The following is a 26,579-nucleotide window of genomic DNA, read 5'->3' as shown; positions in this document are numbered from 1 at the left end:
AAACGAACGATGAAGCGGCCTTCATGTCCTGAATGCAGGAATAATGGGGTCTTGGCAAAAGAAGCAGTTCATCTTAGACACCAAGTTGCTGAGGTGCCATTGCTTTGCTCCCTTCTGCCCTAAGTCTTTTAGGTTAGATTAAGTTAGTTTACTTGATGAATATTTCCACATCTGGTTTGTTACAGCCCAGGAGAGAAAGTTTGAACAGTTTTAATGGGACTAAGCAAAGCTGTCTTTTTTTTCCTAGAGTATTGTGGCCCACATGATGCTAAATACATACACAAAATATCCACAGTTTTTTACATTGCCAGAGGACTCCTTAGCAGAACTCTGTCAACAAAATTAACGGATGGCAAGAACGTCTCACTGTTTACCTAATGAGACGTGAATGAAAGCGTGAAGGTGGAAAGGCGGGTTCTGGGTAGAGGCTGGTGAGATGAGGACCCACCTCATCAGCACAAGGAGAAGCCCTTGGAGATGCCTGAAACCAATAGAATCCCTCTGCACTTTCTCTTGTTTTCTTTCCCATTTATATCTGTTGCTTGGGGAAAAAACCTAAAATACAGAAATTTCCTCTTGAGACTATAGTGTCTAATATTGATAAGCTTAACTGCTTTGATGCTGGAAAACATATGCTTGTATATGATTTTCTCTGAAGCAAAATGCCTACTAGTACCACTGATATCCTATAGAGTTAACCAAATTACCAATACCATCGTTTTTGTGGTAATAATTAAATTATATCAATGAAGGTAGTAATAAACCAAAAAGAAATTGCAGAGACACTGGTGTGTCAGTTCCCATTCCTCATTTACAAACGAATTTCAGAATAGGACTTCTGTTGGAGAGATATCTCAGCAGTTAAGAGCACTGGTTACTCTCCAGGAGAACCAGAGTTAAATTTCCAGCACCCACATGGCAGGTCACAACCATCTGTAACTCCAGTCCCCAGGTATCTGACACCCTTCGGGCCTTCGTGGGCACTAGGCATGCAGACATGCCTGCAGACGAAAATGCTCATGCACATAAAATAAAAATAAAGGTGGAAGGATGATGTCCTCCCTCCCTCCCTCCCTCCCTCCCTCCCTCCCTCCCTCCCTCCCTCTTTTCTTCTTTCCTTCTTCCCATCTTCTAAGCTACACTGTCTAGATGAATTATAAAACTGTTTGAGCTTCTTCTTTCTCTACTCTTCCATGTAGCATGCGCAAGGGGGAAAATGCTATTTTGATGCTGAAGCTGCTTTGAATTAGCCAGAGCAAACTCTTGTTCCAGCCTTGTACAATATTCCATAATTCTCACCAAGTGAAAGGGAAGGGGAGGACGGGGGGGGGGGGAGCCTGCAGGTGGCACTTCTTCACAGTCTCGTTTTCAGCCAGGTAAGCCAGAGTCGAAAGGGCCAGGTTCTCAGCAGATTTGCAGAGCACAGTAATAGCCTTTATGTTTGAAAATTTATGGGCCATGGACAGTTTATAAGAAACGATGGAGTTCATCAGAGAGCTAGACTGATGGGGCATGTGGGAGCATTCTGCACAGGAAGTTGGGTTTTGGAATAATACTTACTTTGATAGAGTTGTTTTGTTAGCTAAGTAAAACAGTAGGGAAGCCAACGGCCACTTAGGCAAAAAACATAAATATATATTTATACGTCACCCAGCTGCCTAATTGAGGGCCATCGAGTTTTAACTGAGAACATCTTCACAGAGAGCAGTAAAACAACACCATCAACAAAACCTCAGCGTCACCGTAGATTCATTTAATCAGTCTCTGATAGTTCCGGGATAATTAAATGCTGTCTAAATGCCTCTCTCTCAGTCAGATGGCGAGTGGACACTTACAGAAGTAGAGAGAGGTTTTTTTTTTTTTATGTTGCTGGAAGGTATGCTCTTTTGTAGGCTATCTGATGTACAAAGTTGTAAAGTTGAGCTTTATGGAACACACAGGGCAGAAAACTGCTGTTATCAGAGATACAAAATCCTTCTGCCCTGGGTTCCTGGTGGGGAGGCTGGAGAAGTTGGAGGCACTAGGGCGACCAGACAACAGCCTGCTGTTTGCAGCTTTCACAGGAAAAGGTTAAACAGGAGGTGGCTTGTTAAATTTGAGCAGAGAACTGGAAAATAAGATTTCACACTCCTGAGATAGAGAAGGGGAAAGGCTGGGGAGTTTGGAGTTTTGTCTGAGAGGTTCCAAGAAAGGCTGGGTATGCTATAGACATTCTCAAATGACAGTTTAGTGCTTTTGAACAGAAAAAAATGCATGTTTTGAAAAGAAGCCAAAGGTTGGTATACAGGTGTGGTCAAGTAAGCATCCTATGTAAGTAGGCTCTTTGAGCCCCGTTCCTTGGCGTGTGGCAACCAAAGGGACAGTTTCTTATGTGTGGCTGGTCCCTTGAAATGATAAGACCTCATTTGGGATGGTTTGGAGCCGTGTCCTCTATTCATTTTTATCCCAAGATAAATTTTCTTTATGACTTCAGCTTCCTTTCTGTCATTTTCTGGGAGACCCTGAACTGGAAGTGTGCGGCCAGTGGCCACTTGGAATTCCATATTCTGGGGGCTAGTCTAAGGTCTGTCTTGGTGGGACCTCAAGGCTGGGCACTCTCTTCTAGGCCTTGTCTTCCTAGTGAGGGGATGTGGAATCAGGTGTTTGAGACTTCCCCTAGTTCTAAACCTTTGTTGTCTTAAATTTGGTCTTCTTTGTTTTTTCCCTCCCTATAGGATTTATCAGTGAGTTTTAAAAATAAAAACTATTACCACTGTTGCTATTTGACTGATTTTACATTGAATAGTTTGAATACTCCATTAAATTATATATAATTTAACTATATATAATTTAAATATATATATTCTCCTTGTATTTTTACTTATTGGGTCCTTCTTTTGAGATTCATTTTTATCTTTTTATTATCTATCTAAAATACAATTTTGTGTTTCTTTAAAAATTTATTTTCCCCTTCCTCTCCATCTCTGATCTTTCAAAGCGTAAAATGCTCTAAGTACACTGTAGACTTTATATAAAGATTCATTAATTGATTGAATCAAAAAGAGTCCTCCTCCCACGTTCTCAGTTTGGCTTTGAACTCTGGACTGTTCCCTGCATTTTTGGTATTGGAATTATAGACATTCTTCATCTACATTAGCACTGGCCCACTGGATATAGCATCTATTATAGCATTAGCACTGGCCCACTGGATAGAGCATCTATCACAGCATTAGCACTGGCCCACTGGATATAGCATCTATTATAGCATTAGCACTGGCCCACTGGATAGAGCATCTACCACAGCATTAGCCCTGGCCCACTAGATAGAGCATCTACCACAGCATTAGCACTGGCCCACTAGATAGAGCATCCACCACAGCATTAGCACTGGCCCACTGGATATAGCATCTATTATAGCATTAGCACTGGCCCACTGGATAGAGCATCTATCACAGCATTAGCACTGGCCCACTGGATATAGCATCTATTATAGCATTAGCACTGGCCCACTGGATAGAGCATCCACCACAGCATTAGCACTGGCCCACTAGATAGAGCATCTACCACAGCATTAGCACTGGCCCACTAGATAGAGCATCTACCACAGCATTAGCACTGGCCCACTGGATAGAGCATCTACCACAGCATTAGCACTGGCCCACTGGATAGAGCATCTATCATAGCATTAGCACTGGCCCATTGGATATAACATCTACCACAGCATGAGCACTGGCCCACTGGATAGAGCATCCACCACAGCATTAGCACTGGCCCACTAGATAGAGCATCTATCATAGCATGAGCACTGTGCTCACACCTGCACAATCCCTGGTCCTACATCTTTTAGTCCCAAGACACTCTTTAACAGGGTGGCTTAGCTTTGTATGCCATATGACTATTAAACACAAAAAGAGCTATAGTGAATGAATAGCTGTCAAATTTCTAATAGCTTTATTGTTCTAGGGCAATTATAATGTCAGAACCCCCCAAACATATTTTTTCGTTTCTAACTTGCAGGAACATAAAATGAGAGAGTTTTCTAATAATAGTCACAGAAGTGTAGAAATAACAACCCACTCGAGAGATACAGATAGGAATTCTTAAAAGTATAATCTCAAATTAGATCCATATTTCCCTCTCTTAAAGAACATTACAATAATTTAATAGCTTGAGTAAATGTTACTTATTGCCCATTACATTGCTACCGATCTGTGTATTTCTATGAAAATGTGATAAGGATTTGTATTTTATCAAGCACATTTTAACATAAATTTTAATAGACTATTTTTTAAATACAGAAAGGCAAATGATTAGTTTTCATTAATTAATAATGATTACTATATGGAAACCACAACAGTAAAATTGGAAGAAAATTTCTCTTTACTAATGTTATTTGGCCAACTTTGCTAAGAGTCTCTGAGAGACTTCATGTATCTTACAGTCTTTGCATAATATGCGTTTTAGTTCTCCCGTTTGGAATTGCCTTTAAGGAGGACACAGACCTTTCTCATAAAGTAGCAGCCTACAATTTCCTTTATTAAAGACTCACAAGATTAGCCGGGTGGTGGTGGCGCACGCCTTTAATCCCAGCACTCAGGAGGCAGAGGCAGGCGGATCTCTGGGAGTTCGAGGCCAGCCTGGTCTACAAGAGCTAGTTCTGGGACAGGCATCAAAGCTACAGAGAAACCCTGTCTCGAAAAACCAAAACAAACAAACAAACAAACCCAAAAAACCAAAAAAACAAACAAACAAATAAAAAAAAGACTCACAAGATTAACTTTAGCAATGGTAGTTTTCAGCGTTGAGGACCACCTCAAGAATACTGTCCTTGTTGGAAATGCCATGGGTATGCTATGTCATCTGTAACATAAGAAAAAGTATTTTAAATTCAGTACTTTTGACTGTTAACTCCTCCAAAGAACTAGGAATGTTATAAACGGAAATCTTAGAGATAATGCAAAACTTGTGACTGATGGAAATTGTTGAATAGAATTGCCTCTAAAAATCCAACTATAAGTTTAATTCTTTTAGATATGTAAAATTAAACAAAAAGAATGGATCAGAAATGTCCTTGGACAGTGTAGTAGATGTCAATGCTATATATAAGGTAAGACTTATCTCACCAATTCTGTGATCTGTTGTCGGCTCAAACAGCCTGATGTTAGTGACACTGTATCTGCTCATCAAGAGTAATCAGTGAGAACAGTGCCTGGCCAGCAGTGTGAAATCCTTGTCGAGCCAGAAGACAAAATGATAGGCACTTTATCCCCAAGTAAAGGGAGATGACATCATTCTGCATCCCATTATTTCAGGAAGATCTACCATGTGGCACTTTTCCTCCTCATCAAATTTGAAAGTACAATGGTATTATGGCTTTACCATAAAGAAATATAGTGTCCTAATGCATGTGTGCAAACACTCACTGTGCTGCTGTGTGTTCAATTCAACTTTACAGTCTATGTTATTTGTGCTTAAAATAACTAGTACCAGAAGTCTTCTTTATAAACGCCTTGTCTACACAGGGGAATAAAAAAGGGTCCAGCGAAGTGGGAAGGATGTTGGCATATGCTTGGGACACATGTGAAGGTAGGAAATCTTTGCCTAATAGAACTCAAAACGTCGTAACTAGGTAAAGGCTCTGAAGGGGGTTTGTTGGCATGGTGTAGAAACTTCAAATAAACAAATTACCGTAAAATGACTTACCAAACGAAAACTCTTTGTTAATTGTATTCTCCTATTCCTAGGCTCTCACAGAACACAATTTCCATAAAGGATGATATCACAAGATGAAGAGAGGACTCCACAGCTCCTAAACTGGACACTGCAAATAACTGGAGGGAGATGGAGTATTAGCATGGCAAAAAAACCCTATAAAATCATTTTATAAAATAAATTATAAAAAAAGAAGAGCCATATTTGAAGAAGAGCCAAGAAGTTTCACAAATGAAAATTCAGTGACTTTTTAAAAAATAAAAACATGTTATAAATATTAGACAGAATAGTAGGATGAACTAGAGAGTCCAGAAGCATATACAAGCCTGTGTGGAGATTAATTATTGACAAGAGAGCATCATGGCTTAGAATGGACGGAAAGTTTGGCAGACTCCACTGTGAAAAATGTTAGTCAAATGGATGACAAAAAAAATGGCTCCCACTTTATACCAACACAAAATCTGAGACATATCAAAGTCATAAAAGTGAAAAACAAAATTTCAACATTTTAGGGCAAATTTCAACCTTTTAGGGGAAATGGTAGGAAAATGTTATGCCAGGATGCCGAGGAACTTCTCAAGGAAACCCAGAGGACCGCTAAGGAAAGGACAGCTGTTTCACCTCCTGCAGGACAACGGAGCTGGACTTATGTCTTTGAATAAATAGAAGCTTAATGAAGTACAACACGGCTCATGCATGAGCTGGAAATACTTTTAATTTTAGGTAGGCTTTAGTCTAGCATGCAAAATCATGGGTTTCATCATGATATGTTCAAATATGGGTCATCACATTGCTCTTGGTCCCCCCCCCCACCTACAATATAGCTTCTAGAAGAAAAAAATGTAAATATGTAAATATATCATCTCGAATTAAACAATAGTTCTTTAAATATAGCATCAAATGTGTTGTGGGATAATTTTTTTGTAAGCTGTAAAGATGTGTCTTTGCTAAGGTGCCTTCTGATTGGTTTACTAAAGAGATGAGCTGAATACTCAATAGCTAGGCAGGAGAGAAGAGGGTGAATCTAGGTGTGCAAGAGAGACACCAGAGAGACGTGGGAGGAGTTGGACACACAGAATGGATGAGAGGTCAAAAGCCATGTAGATCAATAGAAAACAGGTTGGTTAAGTTGTAAGAGCTAGTTGGGAACAAGCCTAAGTTAAAATGCTAAGCTTTCATAAGGAATCATCAGTCTCTGTGTTATTATTTTGGGGCTGGCGGGACAAGAAAGTCCAACTACACAAAAGCACAAGCATGAAGGAAAAATAAAACCATAAATTAGACTCAGTGAAAATTGGTTCATCAAAGCACAGTAACATCAAAAGACAAAGACAACTTGTCTTTGTCTAATAAAAATATTATCTAATATTATTATATTAATAATTAATATTATAACAATTAATAACTATATAATAAATAATAATATCTAATAATGTACCAGTATCCATAATGACTGCCTAAATAAGAACAAAGATTAAAAGCAAACAAAGGATCACAATAACCATTTTTCCTTGGAAAACACTCAATAGTCACTAAGGTAGTGAAGATGTGCTCAGCATTGCTAGAGACGTGAAAGTCACAGCCACTCTAAGGCATCATGTCATTGCCTACCCACTAGAACGGCTTCACTTAGAAAAGAGGGGCTGTTGGAGCTGAAGAGTACATGTCAAATTTAGAATCTTCTCTCCTGGCTGGTGAGGATGCCAAATGGTTCAGCTGCTGTTCTGGTGTACCGTCCTCCAGCGACAAGACTGTTGCCGTCTTGAACACTCAGCAGCTGTGAATGCCTAATTGAGATCCTCCAAAGATTCGACTGGATAACATTCTGTCATGGGGGGAGGGACTCCTACAGCCCCACCCCTTCATCACGATGTAGAAGCGATTCACCGTGGCTGGCTGGGAGACAGAGGCTTCTCTTGGGTGGCATAGGTGCCTTTAGCTTTCCCATGTTTCTGTAGGTTCCCCCTCACCCATGCTCATGCAAGTAATCCCAATTAAACTCATTAATTCAAGAGGACTTGGGTGGAATCCTTTCTCTGCTGTGTTGATGGAGTCCGATCTGGGGTGAGTAAGCCCGAGCTCTCATCTTCCCAAGAGAAGTTAATGCAACAGCTGTTTGGAAATAGTCTGGCACTCCCTCAGAACATTAAACATAGAGTTTCCATATGACCGAGCAATTCCACTTTTAGGCACAGAGCCAAGAGAATTGAAAACACATGTTCCTCCCCAAACAAGTAGATGCACGCCTAGAACAGCATTACTCAGAGTAGCCCAAATGTGGAAGAGACCACAGTTTCTATGAATAGATAAACAAGAAATAGCACACCCACAGGAGGAAATACTATGTAATCATAAAAAGGAACGCAACACCGCCCCATGCGACAACATGGACGGATCCTTGGAACCACTACGCTCAGTGACAAAGAGTTTACATTATTAAGAACCTGTATCAGACATCCCCAAAGGGTAGATTTGTAGATACAGAAGTAAATTAATGGCTGTCTCTTTGTGGGGGTGGCTAAAAATTGAGTGGTTATTAATGGAAATTTCTTTGGGAGGGGATACAAATATTCTGAAATTAAATAGTAATGATGGCTGCATAACTCTAAATATTTTAATAAAACACTGAGTTGCATCCCTTAAAAGGATAGGTTTTGTGTGAATTGGAAGCTCAGCAAAGTGAAGGGAAAGTTTGAATAATATGATAATCAAATGGAAGGCAACTTTATGAAAATATATATATATATAATTAGCTAAGTATTTTTAGTCTTTGAGTTTACCCCTGTAAACAAAGCAAAGACAACATTTCTACCAAATAATGTGCATCAGACAAACAGGAAATAACAACAATAACAAATCCAAAGAAGGGATAAGCACAAAAAAAGTGATATATAAGTTAAAGCAACAAGAGACATTGCCAAGAATATTTAAAGATAAGTGAATAAAAATTACATAAATATAATATGTATCTTACATATACACAACAAGAAGAGCATTGACAAGCCAGTCTGATCATAGAAAAGTACTAGTTTATTGTCATGAATCAATTAATTATCTATGTACTCCTATGGATCAATACCAAAATTATAGTTTTGAGGCAAGTGGCGATTTGTAGAGGGGTACGGCTCATACACGTGCAGGCTAAAATATACTTCAATGTAACTTGTCATGCAGTATATATTGCTTTATGCACATATGATAAAAGTATAAAAGTCTGGATAGGTGATTCACAGCATCTCTGGAATATTGGCAAAATCTGTGCGGGGCAGAATGTGAACAAGGAAGATGACGGAAACTTCACTTATTGGTGCATGTAACCATTTTAAAAGCAAGAAAATACAACAGAGTCGTGCCAATTGCTACATTTGGCAATTGTGAAGTAAGCTATTTGGATTAGCATTCTCTATGGTTAAATAAACACGCTGTCTTGTGTAGTATTTAAGTTGAACTTACCAAGACATGTATTTTTTTCTCTATTATGTTGCCTGGTGAGCCCGTTGCTTTCATTTCTTTAGTGTGTGTCGGCGCATTGGTTGGGAGTTTGGTTCAGCTGTGATTAACACCTGGAAACGGTGGTTTAAATAAGTGCGAATGTTGCCCCTACAGAGTAAAAAGTCCACCTGTCTGTTCCTCAGCGTCAGTGAGAAAGCAATACAGACTTTTCTGTACCTTTGGTGGGACCTTTGGTGGGATTTGCTGCCTACGAGGGCAAAGGTTGGCTCTTTGCTTGCAGAAGTCTGCGTTCCACGCAGGAAGCAATACAAAACATAACAACAACAAAAATCCCTTAGAAGAAATCACAGAAGGTCCAAGGCAAATGTCCGCAGATGTTATCTCCTCTCTCGAATCTCAGAATCTTGCATTTTAAGGAGCCTGCCTGGAAGCCCCTAGCAAAAGCATGCCTTTTCCCCTTCTGCTCAGTTCCCAATGGAAAATTGTTCAGGAGTTCATCATCTTTTCTTTTGAACTTCTTTCCCCAACCATGATTCTGTAGATAGAAATAAATGAACCGATTTTAAGGAGGAGCGAGTGGAAAGGGCTCCTCCTGCATCTCCCTGCTTTACTTTGGTTATGGGTAGGAAGTTGCGATGGCCGCCGTTTACCGAGTCGGGATGCAGTGGCAAGTCCGTGGGCACTGCGTGTTTCGGTTGTTCAGTCTGGACTGCACACTGGGAATTAAGTCGCGAAGCAGAAGCGATCAAGGCTCTTCATGGTGGAGTAGCTTGTTGACGGTCTCAAAGAGGTGTTGTGAGAATTTGAATCCAGGTTGGCCTGACTCTGAGGGTCGATTTTTCAGAAAGAAGGTCTCACATCTTAGAACACATGTCAGCCCTGGAACCGGGGCCACCTGAGAAAGCACAAACAGAATTTAGGGCAGAAGCTTAATTAAAACTCATTCATGGCTAGTTCCATAAATGCAATTTCTCATTTTCCATAACTTTTAAAATCTTGTGAAGCATTAAGAATACAGTTCTCTATATTATTACCTGTTTTTCTCTACTTTTCCTTTTGCCTTTTCTTTTTTTTTTGATATACTAATATTTTAGAGTTTTCTATATCAAATCGATCTGTTTGCCTTTATGGCGTCTTCCTTTGCTTTTATGTTTAAAAATCGTTCCCCACACTATCAACCAAAAGTTATGTGTCTATTCTTCTGATGCTTTTATAGTTTACTTTGTAATTCAAAGTAAAGCGGGGAGATGCAGGAAAGCGCAAGGCTTTTGTGCACATGTCCCAGTTCCCAGGTTTGGGGGAGTGTTTCAAAACGGAGCGCGTCTATGTTTGAAATGTTTATCTCAGGAACTGATTTAAAACCCATAAGTTCGGGGAATTAAAACTTTCCACTGCGTTCCCAATGTGCAGTGCACATGGAACTGATCCGCAGTCGGCAATCATGTCGAGACGTGTCAGCTCAGTTCATATTCTTTTAAGCCGTCCTTTGATTAAGGGAGCGCTGTACTCATGCAAGGAAGCCTGCAGTCAAATCTACCTTCGAATTATTAGCACCTGGTGAGAAACGTCCTTCCCGTTCTACACAGCAGTTCGTCATGTCTTATTTGTAGCTCATTTGATGATTTCTGCTAGAGCATTGGCTAAAAATGTGACTGAGTCTTTTCACCAAAGCTTTGTTCTCCTAAGATGGCAGAAAGTATAAATCGCATAGCATGTCCTTCACGCAGATGTGCGGGATTCAACGGAGACGATAGGTCAGCTGTGGCACATGTCTTTCTTTATGGTGGGAAGGAAACATGACGTCAATAACATTCATTTTGTACCAACGAGTCTGCTTCAGTTTTCTAGTCTATAGAATGGGGAATATCGGTGAACTTTGTTACTGATCATTAGGAGATAAAATAAACGCCACAGTCTAGGTGTTGTCAAACTTTTCATTAATAACTAGATGGTAAATATTTGGGGTTTGTCAGCTCTAAGATCTTCACTGCAGCAGTTCAGCTCTGTGTTTGTCATTGCAACACACAAACATAAACAAGCGTGCACAGCTGAGTTCCAATCAGACTTCAGGTTGTCTATATGATTTGGATTTTGGATTGCAGTTTGCCAAACTTCTGAGTGTAGGATCTCAAAACATTCATTCCTTCATAGTGACTTATTCAAAAGGAGGGAGTCAGCCACATCCCGGGAAATGATAAACAAATGCGCTTTTCATTGGTCCACAAAGATTTTGATTTGAGCATCTTAAGGGTATCGTTAGGAACAGTTTGTGTCAATTAGTCTCTGAAAGCTTCTATTGCCTCATGGCATGGTGTTTCTTCCCCTATAAGACTTTCCATTTTCTGTCTGAGAATGGCAGAGAGGTCTTAGTTCCTGCATGTGCCGGGCACACAGGCAGGAAAGCATATGGACACCATACATTTTGCAGCGCTCTCAACTGTAAATGTGGACGGTCTGCTTTATTGCAGGTTTACATCGTGAAGGGGGCAAATGCAAGACTTGTCTTCTAGCGTATTACTTCACAATGCACTAAATCAAAACGGGTAATGGGAATGTTGGCTCCCTTTTGGGGGATGGATTCTCCCATGATACAGAGCAACCTGTATGCCAATCTCTGATCAGATGACAGCAATCCCACTGAAAAACTCAACTGAATCTTAGTAAGCATGCATTTTATATAGACATATTTCAAAATATCTGCATTTGAGTGGATAAGTAATATGTATCTCTTTGTGGGTGTTTGTGTGTGCAATGTTGTCTTTTAAAATCAGTCTCTTGCAGAAATCAAAACCCCACATATTTGTTCTTGCAAAATCTCAAAGCTGAGACGAGACTAGATTTCATATGTTGAAATACTTGAGTCTGTAATAGGTTTTTGTTGTAGTCTTATATTTTGTTTGGTTTTACACTTGTGGGAGTTTTTTATTATTTGGCAATTGACTTACTTTTTGAAGCATGTCCAAAGCAATTGTTGATAATACACAATGAATTAGGATGCTATCTTTATTCAGCAGTGATACAGAATGTTGAAGTAATGGACTAGTTTTTTTTTCCTATCTAATCCTGGAAAGAATTTTCATTGTTTGAAGCAAAGGGATCATTGAAATATGCATGGTCCATAAGGCCAATTGGGGCACAAAGTCAGATCTGTTTTAAAAGACTCATTGCATACAATCATACCTTGTCAAAATCACCTCATAGTATCTGAAAGATGGTGCTAAAAAGATGGCTCAGCAGTTAAGAGCTCAAACAGCTCTTTCTGAGATCTGAGGTCAGTTCCAAGCACCCATGCATGGCAGTGAAACCCCAGTACAATCACCATACTTCCAATTCAGGAGCCTACCACCCTCTTCTGGCCTCCATGAGGACCTGAACACACGTGTATACAGACACACACACACACACACACACACACACACACACACACACACACACACACACTTCTAAAAGTCTCTGAACTTTTCTGCAAGCACTTGAAATAAAGTGTGCTAGTGAAAAACTGGGAACTGGGAAATGTTGATTCAAAAGCCTTTGATGTTTTCACAGAGGTTTTGTTTTTGTTTTTAACAAGGTTCTCTATTTAACCTGTTCTTGAATTTGTTCTATAGACCAGGAGAACCTCGAGCTCAAAGAAATCCACCTGTCCATGCCTCCCCAGTGCTGGGATTAAAGGGATTAAAGGCGTGCACTCCCACTGCCCAGTTCACAGAGGTTTTAATATGCCATGTGCCCTGGAGTGTTCAGAGAGGCACATAAATATATATGGTTGTTTATTAATTTTTTAGTACTGCCTCTCCCTCTGTATTTGTGTGTGAAGGTTAGAGGATGACATGCGGAAGTTGACTTTTTCTCGTGGAACTTGCTTTGTAGACCAGGCTGACCTTAAACTTACTGAGTTCTGCCTGCCTCTACCTTCCAAGTGCTAAGACTAAAGCCACCACCCAGTCAAGTTGGCTCTTTCTATTAGATCATCAGGCCTAGTTAGCTGCAGGTTTGGGACCCATGGGTGCATCCCATCAGTCCAAATAGCAAATAGCTTGCTTGCTTATTTATTTATTTATTTTTGAGAAAGATTTCTCTGTGTAGCTTTGGAGCCTGTCCTGAAACATGGGTGCTGGGAACTGAACTTGTGTCTTCTGCAGAAATAGCCAGTGAACTTAGCCACTGAGACATCTCTCCAGCCCTTGTTTGCCTTTTCTTGTTTTGTGTGCTTAAATTCTACCTGATCAACACTTTTGTAAAACTCTAATTAGTTCCTCAGGATAAGTCTTTTTTAAAGTGACAGGATTAGCCTTTATTTGTATAAATATTCAGGAGAGGATTCTTTGCCAAAGGATGCAATAGATTTTTCAAAAATGTAGTTCCTGAATCTGTTCCTGGGGATGAACGGAAAAGACCAGAGATGTGGTTTTCCCAGGAAAGGAAGACATCGACAGTGTGTGCAAAAAGGAGAGGTTTTCAAGGTGCCTTTCATGATGGGCTCATGTAGTGAGAGCCTGGCCAGTCTCTGGTGAGAGGTGACTGACTTTTCTGAGTCAGGAGCCCCTGACCTATTCATGGGAAAAACCATCGTGGATTCATAATTTGATGGCATTATTGAGGTAGGATGAAAACTTTTGGACAGTTTTTCTAGTGGAAGGAAGTGGGCCACTGGGTTTTCTTGGGTGCTATTATCTCTCTGTGTGTCTTCCTTTAAAAACCATCATGGAACGAACAGCTCGGCCAACAGCACCATCTAGCTTGGATGTCCTGCCTCACGCAGCCTAGAAGCAACCAAATGAGACAGCTGTGAACTGAAACCTTTGAATCCATGAGCAAAATAAAGTATCACTCCGTTAAACCATTTCTCCCAGGTATTTTGTTAGTGATGAAAATCTAAGGCAAATAAGTTAAAAAAACAAATGACCCAACAATATTATCCTTACAGAGAATAAAAACGTCAGAGAGGAGCAGCAACTCCTGAGTGAAAATGTAGACGCAGATGCCATCTGTTCTTAGGTGTGCTTTATGTCGGAGATACCGCGTTATTGTTTGATTAAGTTATTTCATTGGAGTCTGCGTGGTTGCTATTACTCTGCATAGAAATAAAGCTCGCTGGCCTGGTTGCTCTGAGAATTTATTTGCACTGGAACCTTTGAGTGATTGAGTACAGGATCAAGAAGAAGCCTGTTTGTTGATGTGCGGACTGACACGGTGATGTTAATGTTATCCTCAAGCATTCTTTTTAATACATATCACAATTGTATACACCGGGTCACCGGGGCTAAATGGGAAGTCAATGACCTATGAAGATCTAAAAGTAAACAAAAGATCTTAAAATAAGCATGCAGCTCAAACACCTTGAGTGCCGCTGGACTCTGAAAGGCAACTGTTTACATCCAGAAAGGGGAAATTGCTTTAGTGCTAATTCTGCTCCTGGCGGATGCCTGCCATGCAATCTGTCAGCGGGATGGCAATGGACGAGGATTTTGCTTTGGCTGTTTGAAAGGTTGCGGGGCTGACTTTTATAGCACAGGTATTCAGACGCTCACCCAGTCCCTTTATTGGGCCACTCACTTCTGGTTAATTCTTTCTTTAGAATCAGTGTTGCCAAGGTACAGAGAAAGAAAGGGAAGTGGAGGAAGGCCATATATGTAAGATAACATTGGCAGAAAGAGTTAGGGTGGACTCACCAAAGCACTCACTCAAGGGGTTCCTGGAAGCTCAAATTTACATGTGCAAAGGGATTCTAGGCAGTTGGAGAATAAATGGGAACTTCCTGGGGGGTGGGTAACCCATATTTTGGGATCAAAGGAATTAGGTTGGGTGAGCTGCCTCAGAAAATGCCATGCAAAGAAAATGACAATGAATTCAAGGAAAAGAAAGATAATTTGGGACAGGGTAAAGTATCTACTTTACAAGCATGGGACCCCAGTACCTGTGTAAAATCTAGACAGGCGTAGAGGTCAGCTATAATTTCGGCACCAGGGAGTCAGATGCTGATTGCTGGGGCAAGCTGGGAAGCTGAACGAGGAGGGACCAGGATGCCCTGGGCTCAGTAAGAGATTCTGCCTCAACAAATAACAGTGGAGTCTGATCCACACCCAGATATATGTACCCACACAATGCTTACATGCCACATACATACAGAATGGAAACAAAGCCCACTTTAGTGATGAGTTATGAGGCATAAATAATAATAGATCTTAAACCCAGGCCACTTAAGAGGTCATTGACATGAATAGCTTTCCCATGAGAAACAAGAGGAGATAGTGACCCTCCTTTCTAGTAAAGGTGTTTTTCAATGGATGATGTCCCCTAGCCGTCACACCCATGACTCTGTGGTCACACCACTTGGAATTGAGTCCAGACTTTTCCCGTTGGATTGTGTGTCTCAGGAGGAAGCAACTGAACATTTTTTAAAAAAAATATTTATTTATTTATTATGTATACAGTATTCTGTCTGCTTGTATGCCTACAGGCCAGAAGAGGGCACCATACATCATTACAGATGGTTGTGAGCCACCATGTGGTTGCTGGGAATTGAACTCTGGACCTTTGGAAGAGTAGGCAATGCTCTTAACCACTGAGCCATCTCTCCAGCCCTACAACTGGATATTTTCAGACTTGACTTTCTCATCGTTAAAGTGGGAGCGATAATAGGGTCTGTGTATAGAGTTAATTGCAGAGATTGAAGCCTAGCACACAGGATGCTAATTGCCGTATGATAAGCTGCTGGCAAAAGGAAGCAGTCTGTTTTAATCTTTAAAGAAACACTGAGCTGGATACTCAGTATGGGGGAGAAGGGGAGTAGGGGGACCTATTTTGCTGCGGGAACTATTTGTTTTTTCATTAGAAAAGCTTAAGTTACTTGCTACTTAATGACTTACTTCTTTTGTACCTTTTAGCTCAGAGAGCAGAAGAGGTGGTTTATTGTACTCATGTCATAAACACCAGCCACACATCAGCTACCGCTCAGAAAGGGACCGTTCAGAATGCCGCAGGTCCAGAGGATCCCTAGAGCTTGTGTTGCTAAGAGCAAAATGTGTCTCTCAGGTGGTCTTAGTGACCAGATGACAGCGGAAGTTCTAGATCTATGGCTGACAGAGGTAGGCAGAGCGCTACCTCTCAGCCGTCAATCGAATGCCTTGTTCCTGCTCCTTGGACTTCCGTGGCTGCACAAGTTAGCAGTTCGCTGGGGCCTTGCAGTTCTGTTTCTGACTTTCATTCTGAGCATTCCTTTGGCTGCACAAAGGTCTCAAGATTACTGGAGAGGTCTTAATGACTTCAGATATTAAGTTAAAAAATCAGCATACCAAGGAATGGGGTTTTGAACACACGCTCACGTCTGTGTGTGTGTGTGTGTGTGTGTGTGTGTGTGTGTCTGTGTGTATGTGGCATTTCCCACAGGCTTTGGTTTTATTGATTTTCTTTTTCCACTCCCAGCCCTCTTCCCACCACCTCAGTATCCCTCTTCAGTTGTCGTATCTCATGTATTTTATCACCCTCTTTTCTCCTCCTGTCCAACCTTCTCTTGAGATCTCTTCAGTCTCTTGCGGGTCCCTGTCTAGTTTCATAACCTATACCCACACAAATGTGGGTTTCTATACACATATCAAACCAAAAACTGGCATCTGCGTAACGAGAGACAGCATGTGGTGTTTGTCTTTGTGTCTGGGTCACTTCACTTAATATATTTTCCAGTCCTATCCTTTTTCCTGCAAGAATCATAATTTTATGTTTTTCCTTATGGCAAAATAAAGTCCCTTTGTGTATATGGATAATATTTTCATGATCCATTCATTGATTAGTATACATCTAGACTGGTTCCATTTTCTTGTTATTGTTAGTGCATCAGCCATAAACATGGAGTGTACGACCCTCTGCGGTAGGATATGGAGTCTTTTGGGTATATGTTGAAGAGTAGCGTAGCCGGAACTCTGTGGTAGTTCTGGTTCTGGAGACTCCTCGGCACTGGTTTTCACAGTGACTATACCAGTTTATACTCCCACTGTTTCCTCACGTCCTTGCCAGTCTTAGTTGTCACTGTTTCCTGGATCTTAGTCATTCTTATTGGGTGAGGCAGAATCTCAAAGGAGCTTCAGTTTGCATTTTTCCAATGGCTGGGACTACTGAATGCTTTCCAAAGCGTCTGTTGACTGTGAGGGGTGGAGGAAGCCCTGAGTGACTGGGTAAGGAGTGGGTTTAGCTCTGAGTGAACATGTGTGGGCCACATGGGGACGTGTAGGGAACAAATGAAGTCCTGAGCAAATGTGTGTTGTCGGACATGGGCACAGCCATGTTAAGAACCCCAATGACTCAGACCCGTAGGAGTGAGAAAGCCTGTGCCTGGTGAGGCTTAGGAGGGATGGTAAAACCCTTCCTCTGTCCAAGCACAAAGCCTGACAGTGTATGTAGTAACTGTCACCTACAGCTTTCTCCTCTAGGATGACTGTGGCCCTACAGAGACAGATGTCCTGTGGAGATTAGGGAGACCTGCCTCATTGTTTACCGCAGGAATTTAGCTTTGCCTCCTCATCTATCTCAAGATCTTTGTTCAGCTGTGTGTATTAACCACACCTTCCTGTTCATCTGCATGTAATAAACATCCTGACTTCTCCATCAGAGAGTCCAGCCTTCTCTCTCCCTGTGTCTGTCATTTCTTCTTCTCCTTATTGCTCCTAGTCGGGGTTCTGGAAACCAAGCTGTACGGTCACATAGTGGCTGGGCTGACCATCTGGAGTTCTTTTGAGAACTCGGTACTCAGTTCCTTAACCCGATTTCAATTGGCTTGTTTATTTTATTGTTTTGTTCTCTTTAGTTCTTTGTCTATACCTAATATTAGTACATATCAAATATATAGCTAGCAAAGGCTTTTCTTTCTCATTCTGTCGGCTGTCTCTTCGCTCAACTATCTTTGTTGCCATGTAGAGGGTTTTTGACTTTATAAAGTCCTACTTTTCTTAGTCTTCTTTCCTGAGGGATTGGTGTCCTATTCCGAAAGTCTTTGGCCAGGGGGCTGGAGAGATGGCTCAGCACTTAAGCGCACTGGCTGCTCTTCTGGAGGAAAATGAATGAATGAGATTTATGCCCTGGCAGTGCTGAAGCATGCATGAGCAGCCTGTCGAACTTGTCCATATTGGGTTTCATGGTCTAAGCTGATGAGGACGACTGAGCAGGTCTCTGCCTCAAGAGGGCGCCAGATCTCATTATAAATGGTTGTCGACCACCATGTAGTTGCTGGGAATTGAACTCAGGACCTTTGGAAGAGCAGGCAGTGCTTCTATAACCACTGAGACAGGACCTAGACTCAATTCCCTGCACCCACAATGCAGCTCACAACTGTCTGTAACTGCAATTCTAGGTGATCTGAAACCCTCACACATACATGCATGCATGCAAAACACCAATTACCAATACACGTAAAAAATAAGTAAAAAATAAAAATGGACTTTTTCTGGTCTACATCTATATCTTGAAGTGTTCTTACTTTTTCTCTAGCAGGTTCAGACTTTCAGGACTTACAGGAAGGTCTTTTTTTTTTAAGATTTATTTATTTATTATGTATACAACATTCTGCCTTGATGTATGCCCACACGCCAGAGGAGAGTGCCAGATCTCAGTACAGATGGTTGTGAGCCACCATGTGGTTGCTGGGAATTGAGCTCAGGACCTCTGGAAGAGCAGCCAGTGCTCTTAACCTCTGAGCTATCTCTCCAGCCCCCGACCCTCCAGTGAGGTCTTTGTTACATTTCAAGTTGATGATTATGCCAACCAAGACAGTAAGACCTAGGTGCATCCTTCAGGTCTGGTTCTAGTGTTTTCCCTTTTGTTACAGAAGCTGTCTTCTCGCTACTGAGCATTTTTGACATTTTTGTCAAAACCCGACTGTATGAGTTTCTGTCTGGGTCTTTCTGTTCCAGTGACTCATGTGTCTGTTTTGGTGCTAGTACCATGCATTTTGTTCTGATGGCTTCGTAGTATAGACTGAAATTAGGTATGCTGGTAGTTCTAACCTTATTTACTTTTCAGCATCCTTTGGCTGTCTGAGAGCTTTCACACATCCTAGTTATTATTAAGATTCTTTTTATTTCTGTGAAGAATATTATTGGGAATTTTTAAAAATGGAAATTGCATCAAATTTATAGATTACTTTGGTAAAATATCCATTTCATCTTAATTTGTCCGGTCCATGATCATGGGATATCTTTTCAACTTCTAATGTCTTTTTCAATTCGTTTTATGAGTGCTTTAACATTTCCCTTAGAGATCTCTCACTTCCTTGGTGTTCTGGTCTGGATTTTGTGGCTGTGATAAACACCACAACTAGAAAAATGTAGAAGAGTAGAAAGTTTTTCACTTGTCTTCCACTTCAGGCCATAGTCTACCTCCGAGGGAAGCAAAGGTGGGGAACTCAAGGAGAAAGTGAAAGCAGTAGCCGTGGAAGGATGCTGCTTTCTGACTTGCACTTGCTCTCTGCCCCACACCCAGCTTCTTTATTCTACAGCTTAGAATCACCTGTCTGGGATGGAGCTACACACCTCCATCATCAATCAAGGCAGTGTCTTACAGACATAGTCACAGGAAGATCTCCTCCGGAAATCACTCACTCGAGGTTCCCTTTCCCCAGCTGACTCTCGATTGTATCAAGCTGACCATAAAAACTTACCAGTATACTTGCCTAGGTTTACTGCAGATTTTTTACTTTATTGTCTTATCTTTTAGACCGTTATGAGTGGGAGTGCTTTTATCAGTTTTTTCATCAGTATGTTCATTATTAGTTTATATGAAAGCTACTAAGATTTACATGTTAATTTCTTTCCCGCCACTTTGTTGAAAGTGTTTGTCAGTTCTGAGCCTTTTCTGCTGGAGTCTTTACTGTCTTTTATACATAGAATTATACTATCTGCAATTAAGCGTGCTTTTCTTTCTCACTCTCTTGTTGCTATCCCCTTCACTCGCTTCTCTTATTGCTCTAGCGAGGACTTTCTAAACTATATTGAATAAGAACAAAGAAAACGAACACTCTTGTCTTGTTCTTGATTTGAGTTCAAACGCTGTGAGCTTTTCCCTATTTGCTCTAATTAGGCTGCAAGTTCATTATATGTAGTACCCTTTACTATGTAGAGATATATTCCTTATATTCCCACATCTTTCAGAACTTTTACCATGAATGAATGTTGGAGTTATTGAAGGCCTTTTCTATATCTACTAAAATGATTGTGTGATTTGTGTCTTTCGGTCCTTTTATATGACTTATCAGAGTTACTGTTTTGCATATACTGAGTCATCTCTGTATCCCCAGACCATTGTGATTATGGTGAAAAACTTTTTAAAATATTTACTTTTAGTGATATGTATTTGTTTGTGTGCGGGTATGTGTACATGAGTGTAAAAGCCCAAAGAGTTAAGAAGACAATGTTGGGGTTGTATCTATTGAGATTTGAAGGTGTAAGTCACAAACAATGCCACACCAATTTGGGATTATGATTAATAGGGTGATATTTATTTAAAGGGGAAAAACTTACAGATCACTGTCCCAGGCAACAGCCCTCTACGCGACCAGGAGTCTAGTGCCTGCGGAGCAGGAAGTGAAGAGAGAGAGGAGAGGGAAGTGGCCGCTTTTTTAAAGGGAGAGAGACCACGCCCCAAGGGGCTGGTATCTCAGCGGCGATAGGCTGGAGGAGTGGGAGGACCTCCCGCAACACCTCCCCCTTCTGTTTAAATAAGAGAGTTCTAAACCTACTATGAAATTATATACAATAAGTACAAATATCCTATTCTAACTAGCTTAGGTCTTGTATAATAAATAACTTGGCCAAGTCATGAGAGAAAGTAACTACATTTATATAGTCTTCAACCCCATCAAAGATCTGAGAAGGGAAATAATGTTACCTGGGTAATTAGGAAGTTCAGTAAAACAACTTCCAAAACATGCAACAAATCACAGAGACAACTAGCTACCTAGGCAATCACCCAAAGTCACATTAGCAGCGTTGAAGCAACCAACTTTGGCTAAGGCCTAACATAACTGACACACCATTTTCAAAGGCAAGCAACTTTCAAAACTATCTTACCCTGTCTTGGCAGGATAAGACAGCCCTGTTTTATCCATTGATGCATGCTCTGTATCTTTGTCAGTGGTTGAGGTATGGGCATTTCTTTGCCCCAAGGCCAGTTCTGCCAAAAAGAAATGCTCCAGGTGGAGTGTCTTTGGTGCTCAACATTCTCTTGGGAATAGAGTGGTGTTGCCAGGAGCAATTGTGTCTCACTACCACAAAACTCTGAGTTAGATTAAAGGCCATTTTCTACAGCTCTTTGAAGAAGTTGAAGATTATCTATCTATACTGAGTATAATCTCTATATATCTAAAGAACCTGATTAGTCTAATTATAAATGACAAACTTAGATGACTATTAGTCTATATAATTCTCAATATCTATCTAACTTAAAGACTAAGACAATAAACGACTGTGAAACAAATGAGGACAATGACCTCCAAATATAAACAATGTACAAATATACATTGCAGTAGGTAAATATATATCAATACACAAACATTATATAAGTATCTTAATCAGAGGTAGAAATGTACACTGCAATATGGTAAATATATACAATATATATATATCAATACAATATATGTCAATACATAAAAAATGTTTTAAACAGAGGTAGAAACATGAATGCATACAATAGTCAATACAATTTAACTTTGTATCAATATACAAGAATCTATATCAATATATTTGTCTAACAACAGTAACTCACAATTACAAATCTATTATCCCATCATCCCTCTTTTTTTTTTTTTTCAAAATGATCCCTGAGCTTATAAAATTCCTCCCCCAACCCTCAATCGTATACTAATTATAATCAACCCCTAAATGATGTCCCTAAACCCAAGGGCAAACTTTACTGGGAGAGGGGACGTCGTCCTCTAAAATTACTTCCAGCTGTCATAGGGGCGACGTTCTTTCTGGGGGATCCTGTGAAAGTAAAATGATGGTTAAATTTCAAGATCAATGTCTTTTAAAATTGCCAATAGTCTCTGAGTATTTTGTGCAGGTCTGGCCAAAATGTTGTATAAGATGTGCACCATTTCAGCTAACCAAGTTGGAACTGTCATGTGCAGCTGGTACCCAAAGCAGGTCTTGTTGTAGCGCTATCAGTATCATGACGTCATATCAACCAGGTGGAGTTGTTGTTATGGGGCCCCATCTTCTTCCTGGAAACTTCAAATGTCACTTCAGGAAAAACTCATTGTTCATTATGAAAAACTTAAGCATTAATCATATAGACACATATATATATATTCAATGAAAGACATGATATATATATTCAATGAAAAGTATGATAGATATGAAGAAAAGCAAAGATGTTTTCTAAACTCATATTTCTTTCTGTCCCATATCATGGCTCTTGACATGAGACAGAAACTCCAGAAACTCTGGGTTTTTCTCTTACTAACAGGCTTGGAATTGGAGAAGGACTGAGCCAGAGTCCAACGCGTCCCCAAACACCCCAGCCGCCTGCCCCCCCTATTACTACAGAGATTTGTTTTACAACTGAGTATGTGGTCAGTTTTGGAGAAGGTTCTACATGGTGCTGAGAAGAAATTAAGAAATTACATTTTTTATGTGTGTGTTTGGGTGAAATGTTTTATAGATATCTAATAGGTCAATTTGAGTTATAACATCTGTTTGTTCCATTATTTTTTCTTTTAATTTCTGTCTGAATGACCTGCCAATTGGTGAGAGTTGGGTGTTGAAATCTCCCATTATTATTGTGTAGGGTTCTATGTGTGATTTAAACTTTAGTAATGCTTCTTTTACAAGTGTGGGTGCCCTTAATTTTGGGGCATAGATGTTCAGAATTAAGACATCATCTTTTTGGATTTTTTCTTTGATGAGAATGAAATGTCCTTGATCTCTTTTGATTAAATTTTGTTGGAAGTCTATTTTGATAGATATTAGCATAATAACACAAGCTTGCTTTTTAGGTCCATTTGATTCAAAAATCTTTTTCCAACCCTTTACTCTGAGATAGTGTCTGTCTTTGATGTTGAGGTGTGTTTCTTATATGCTGCAGAATGATGAATTCTGTTTTATTATCCAATCCATTAGCCTGTTTTTTATTGACAAATTGAGTCCATTGATACTATTAATGACCAACAATCATTAATTTCTGTTTTTTGTTGTTGGTTGTGGTGGTGTGTGTGTGTTTTTGTGTGTGTGTGTGTGTTTGTGTTTCCCTTCTTTGGGTTTTGCTCAACTGAGATTATTTATTGTCTGTGTTTTGGGGGTCTAGTTACCTTCCTGGGGTTGGAATGTTCCTTCTAGTACCTTCTATAGTGCCGGATTTGCAAATAGATACTGTTTAATTTGATTTTGTCATAAAATATCTTGTTTTCTCTACCTATGGTGATTGACAGTTTTGCTGGGTATGATAGTCTGGCCTGGAATCCATGGTTTCTTACAGTTTATAGCACAGCTGTCCAGTCCCTGCTGTCTTTTACTGTCTCCATTGAGAAGTCAGGTGTCATGTGAATAGGTCTCTCTTTATATGTTACTTGGCCTTTTATCTTGCAGCTTTTAACATTCTTTCTTTGTTCTGTTTGTTTAGTGTTTTGATTATGATGTGGCAAGGAAATTTTTCTTTTCTGATCCAATCTAATTGGTGTTCTGTAAGCTTCTTATCCCTTTATAGGCATGTTTTTATTAAGGTTGGGAAAAATTTTCTTCTATGGTTTTGTTAAATATATTCTTTGGATTTTTTAGTTGATCCAATTAAGGAATTTTGTAGAGCTTGCTTAGAGATCATAGATACTTTTAGCTTGTTTTTATCATTGAAAGTTTCTCTTATCCTCCACTTTTATTTGGTTGGATATATTTGTCCTGGGTGAAGTTGTCTTTCAGAACTTGGAATACAGCATTCCAACTTCTCTTGGCTTTTAAAGTTTCTATTGAGAAATGTGCCATTACTCTGATGGACCGACCTTTACCTGTGACCTGGCATTTCTCTTACTGCTCTCTCTATACTTCATTCTGGTTTACAGTATGATGACGGAGAGGTTCTGGCCTGGCCTTTCCTGTCTGATGTTCTACATGCCTCTTGTACCTGAATGGGTATTTCTGCTAGATGTTGGTAATTTTTTTGTTGTCTATACCTTCGGAATGACATTCTCCTCCTCCTCCCTTGTCCGTGAGGCTCAGGTTTGGTCTTCCCAAAATGTTCCAAGTGCTTTGAAAATGCCACTCATAAGTCCTTGCTCATTTATCTTGGCTCTTGTTGGAATGTCCCAGTTCTGTCTCCCTGTCATTGTCCTCTCTTTGCTCCATTCTGCTGATGAGGTTTTCCCTGGGGTTCCTCACTTCACTTCCTGAGTTTTTCATTTCTAGTATGGCAGCAATTTTTATCACTATTTCTCTTTATTGAAATTTTCTTTTATATCTTGTCTCAACTTCTGCATTTCATCCAGCTGTTTATATGTGTTCTTTTGAGATTCGTTAGTGAATTAATTTTTTCCTTTGATTTCTTTGCACATACTTATGCCCATTATTTCCAGTTGTTTGGGATTTCAGTTTCATTTACTACAATCCCACTGGGGGCCATTCCTTTGGAGTTAGTACTTTTAGAGCCATTACACTGCACCTATTTGAAAGTGTGCGCAGTGTTCATTTGGGACTGGTGTGCTAGAGTTTAGGTATATATTTATGAAGTTAGATCCTTAGTCCAGTAGTTCAGTTTGCTGGCATGCCCAGAGACATCAGGCTGATAAAAAAGAGGAACTCATGGGAAGGGACAAAATGATTGTATTTGAAAGATGCCATGGAAGAGGAGAAACTCATGAGAAAGTTTAGTTAAGTTGATTGTGGAAGGACATGTTTGAAGGAATTCTATTTTTCTTTGGCTATAGGCTCTGAAGAGCTAAGTTTACACAAGACTGATGCTGCAGGGTAACCAAAGGATATTTGTGGTGTGAAAGAACTGGAGAAATAGAAAGGGAAGGATGGATATACTGATACACGCGTGTGCCTGCCCACAGACCATCCATAAATAAAAAGTTAATTTAGAAGAGTGAACATATATCCTGTGGAAATATCACGGTTCATTTTATGAATATTTTTGTTTTTAATAACTTTTGGCAGCATTTTTCTGTTTGAGTTTTCTTTCTTTTCTTATTTTTGGTTTTCTTCTTTGAGATGGGGCCTCACTATGCACTTCTAACCAGCCTTGAAGTCATTTGGTAGCTCAGGCTGTCCTTGAGTTCATGGTCCTCCTGACTTAGCATCTTGTGTGGCAGGATTACAGGCGTATGCCACCACACATACCTATTGCTTGGGATTTCTTACGGTGTTGATCCATTTTTTACGTGCAAGATGTGGGTAGTGGCTAAAGACATGTCTTTAATGCCTAATGCAGTTGTTTATCAAGAATAGTAATTCAGGTGCTTTGTTATAATTATATAATTGTAAGAATATTATAATTAAATCTGTATTTATATAATAAATATAGATGTTTACTATATTAGCAATTAGAACCAAGAAAAATCACTCATCTAATTCATCTACATAATAATAATAAATGAAGATCATATTTATACAAATAATATTTTAAACAAAAACATATTTTCTAAAACCAGAAAAGAAGCACAAAACGTATCTCAAAAGTTCAATGTGAAAGATGTAGGTTCTCTCCTCTGCTTTACAGTCTGTGTCATGCCATCACATGTAATATGGCTTCTGTAAAGTCTACTGTACCACACTGAGAAAATAAAAGAAAACAGAAAAAGCACATTTTAGTGTTCTTGTGGACACAGTTTTGAATGAATAGACTTTCTGTAAAGGTCTCAGGGATGCTCTGGGAATAACCAGAGTACATCTGCAGGACTATCAGTTCAGGACCAATGATCATACCTCATCAGAACTGGTAACCAGATTTTCTTGATTTTGTTGTTTATTTTTCTACTATATATGTCATTGACTTGCAGAGACACACCTTTTCCACAATGAATTTTTGCTATGCCTTGCATAGACAATGTTCTACAATAGTTGAATAACCACGGACAGTTGTATCATTCTCGTCACCGTCTGAACAGACATGATCTTGGCTATGTACGTTCATATTGCCACCATTTTGCTGAAATTATATTCCTATTAAGAGTTGAGTTTAATTGCCACTTGAAGATCCTACCTCTAATAACTTTGTATTGAAATGTAAAGTTGTGATGCATGTAGAAAGACAGGCATACAGAACAATGAGACATACATGTAATAGTAAGGAATTTTGAAAGAATCAATAAGGCTTTCTTTTTTTTTACATAGAAATGACTACTTTATCATAAATAAGAAAAGAGTTAAACTGCAGTTTATGGTTGTATTGTATGTTGCTTCTGAGAAATATGGAATGATAGCTTGACAGGTGCCAAATCATGTATTTGAAGACACAAAAAT

Source organism: Microtus pennsylvanicus, chromosome 12 (genome assembly GCF_037038515.1).
Source record: "Microtus pennsylvanicus isolate mMicPen1 chromosome 12, mMicPen1.hap1, whole genome shotgun sequence".
NCBI classification, from domain to species: Eukaryota; Metazoa; Chordata; class Mammalia; order Rodentia; family Cricetidae; genus Microtus; species Microtus pennsylvanicus.
The sequence above is the reverse complement of the archived record's forward strand: the minus strand, read 5'-3'. Positions refer to the sequence as shown.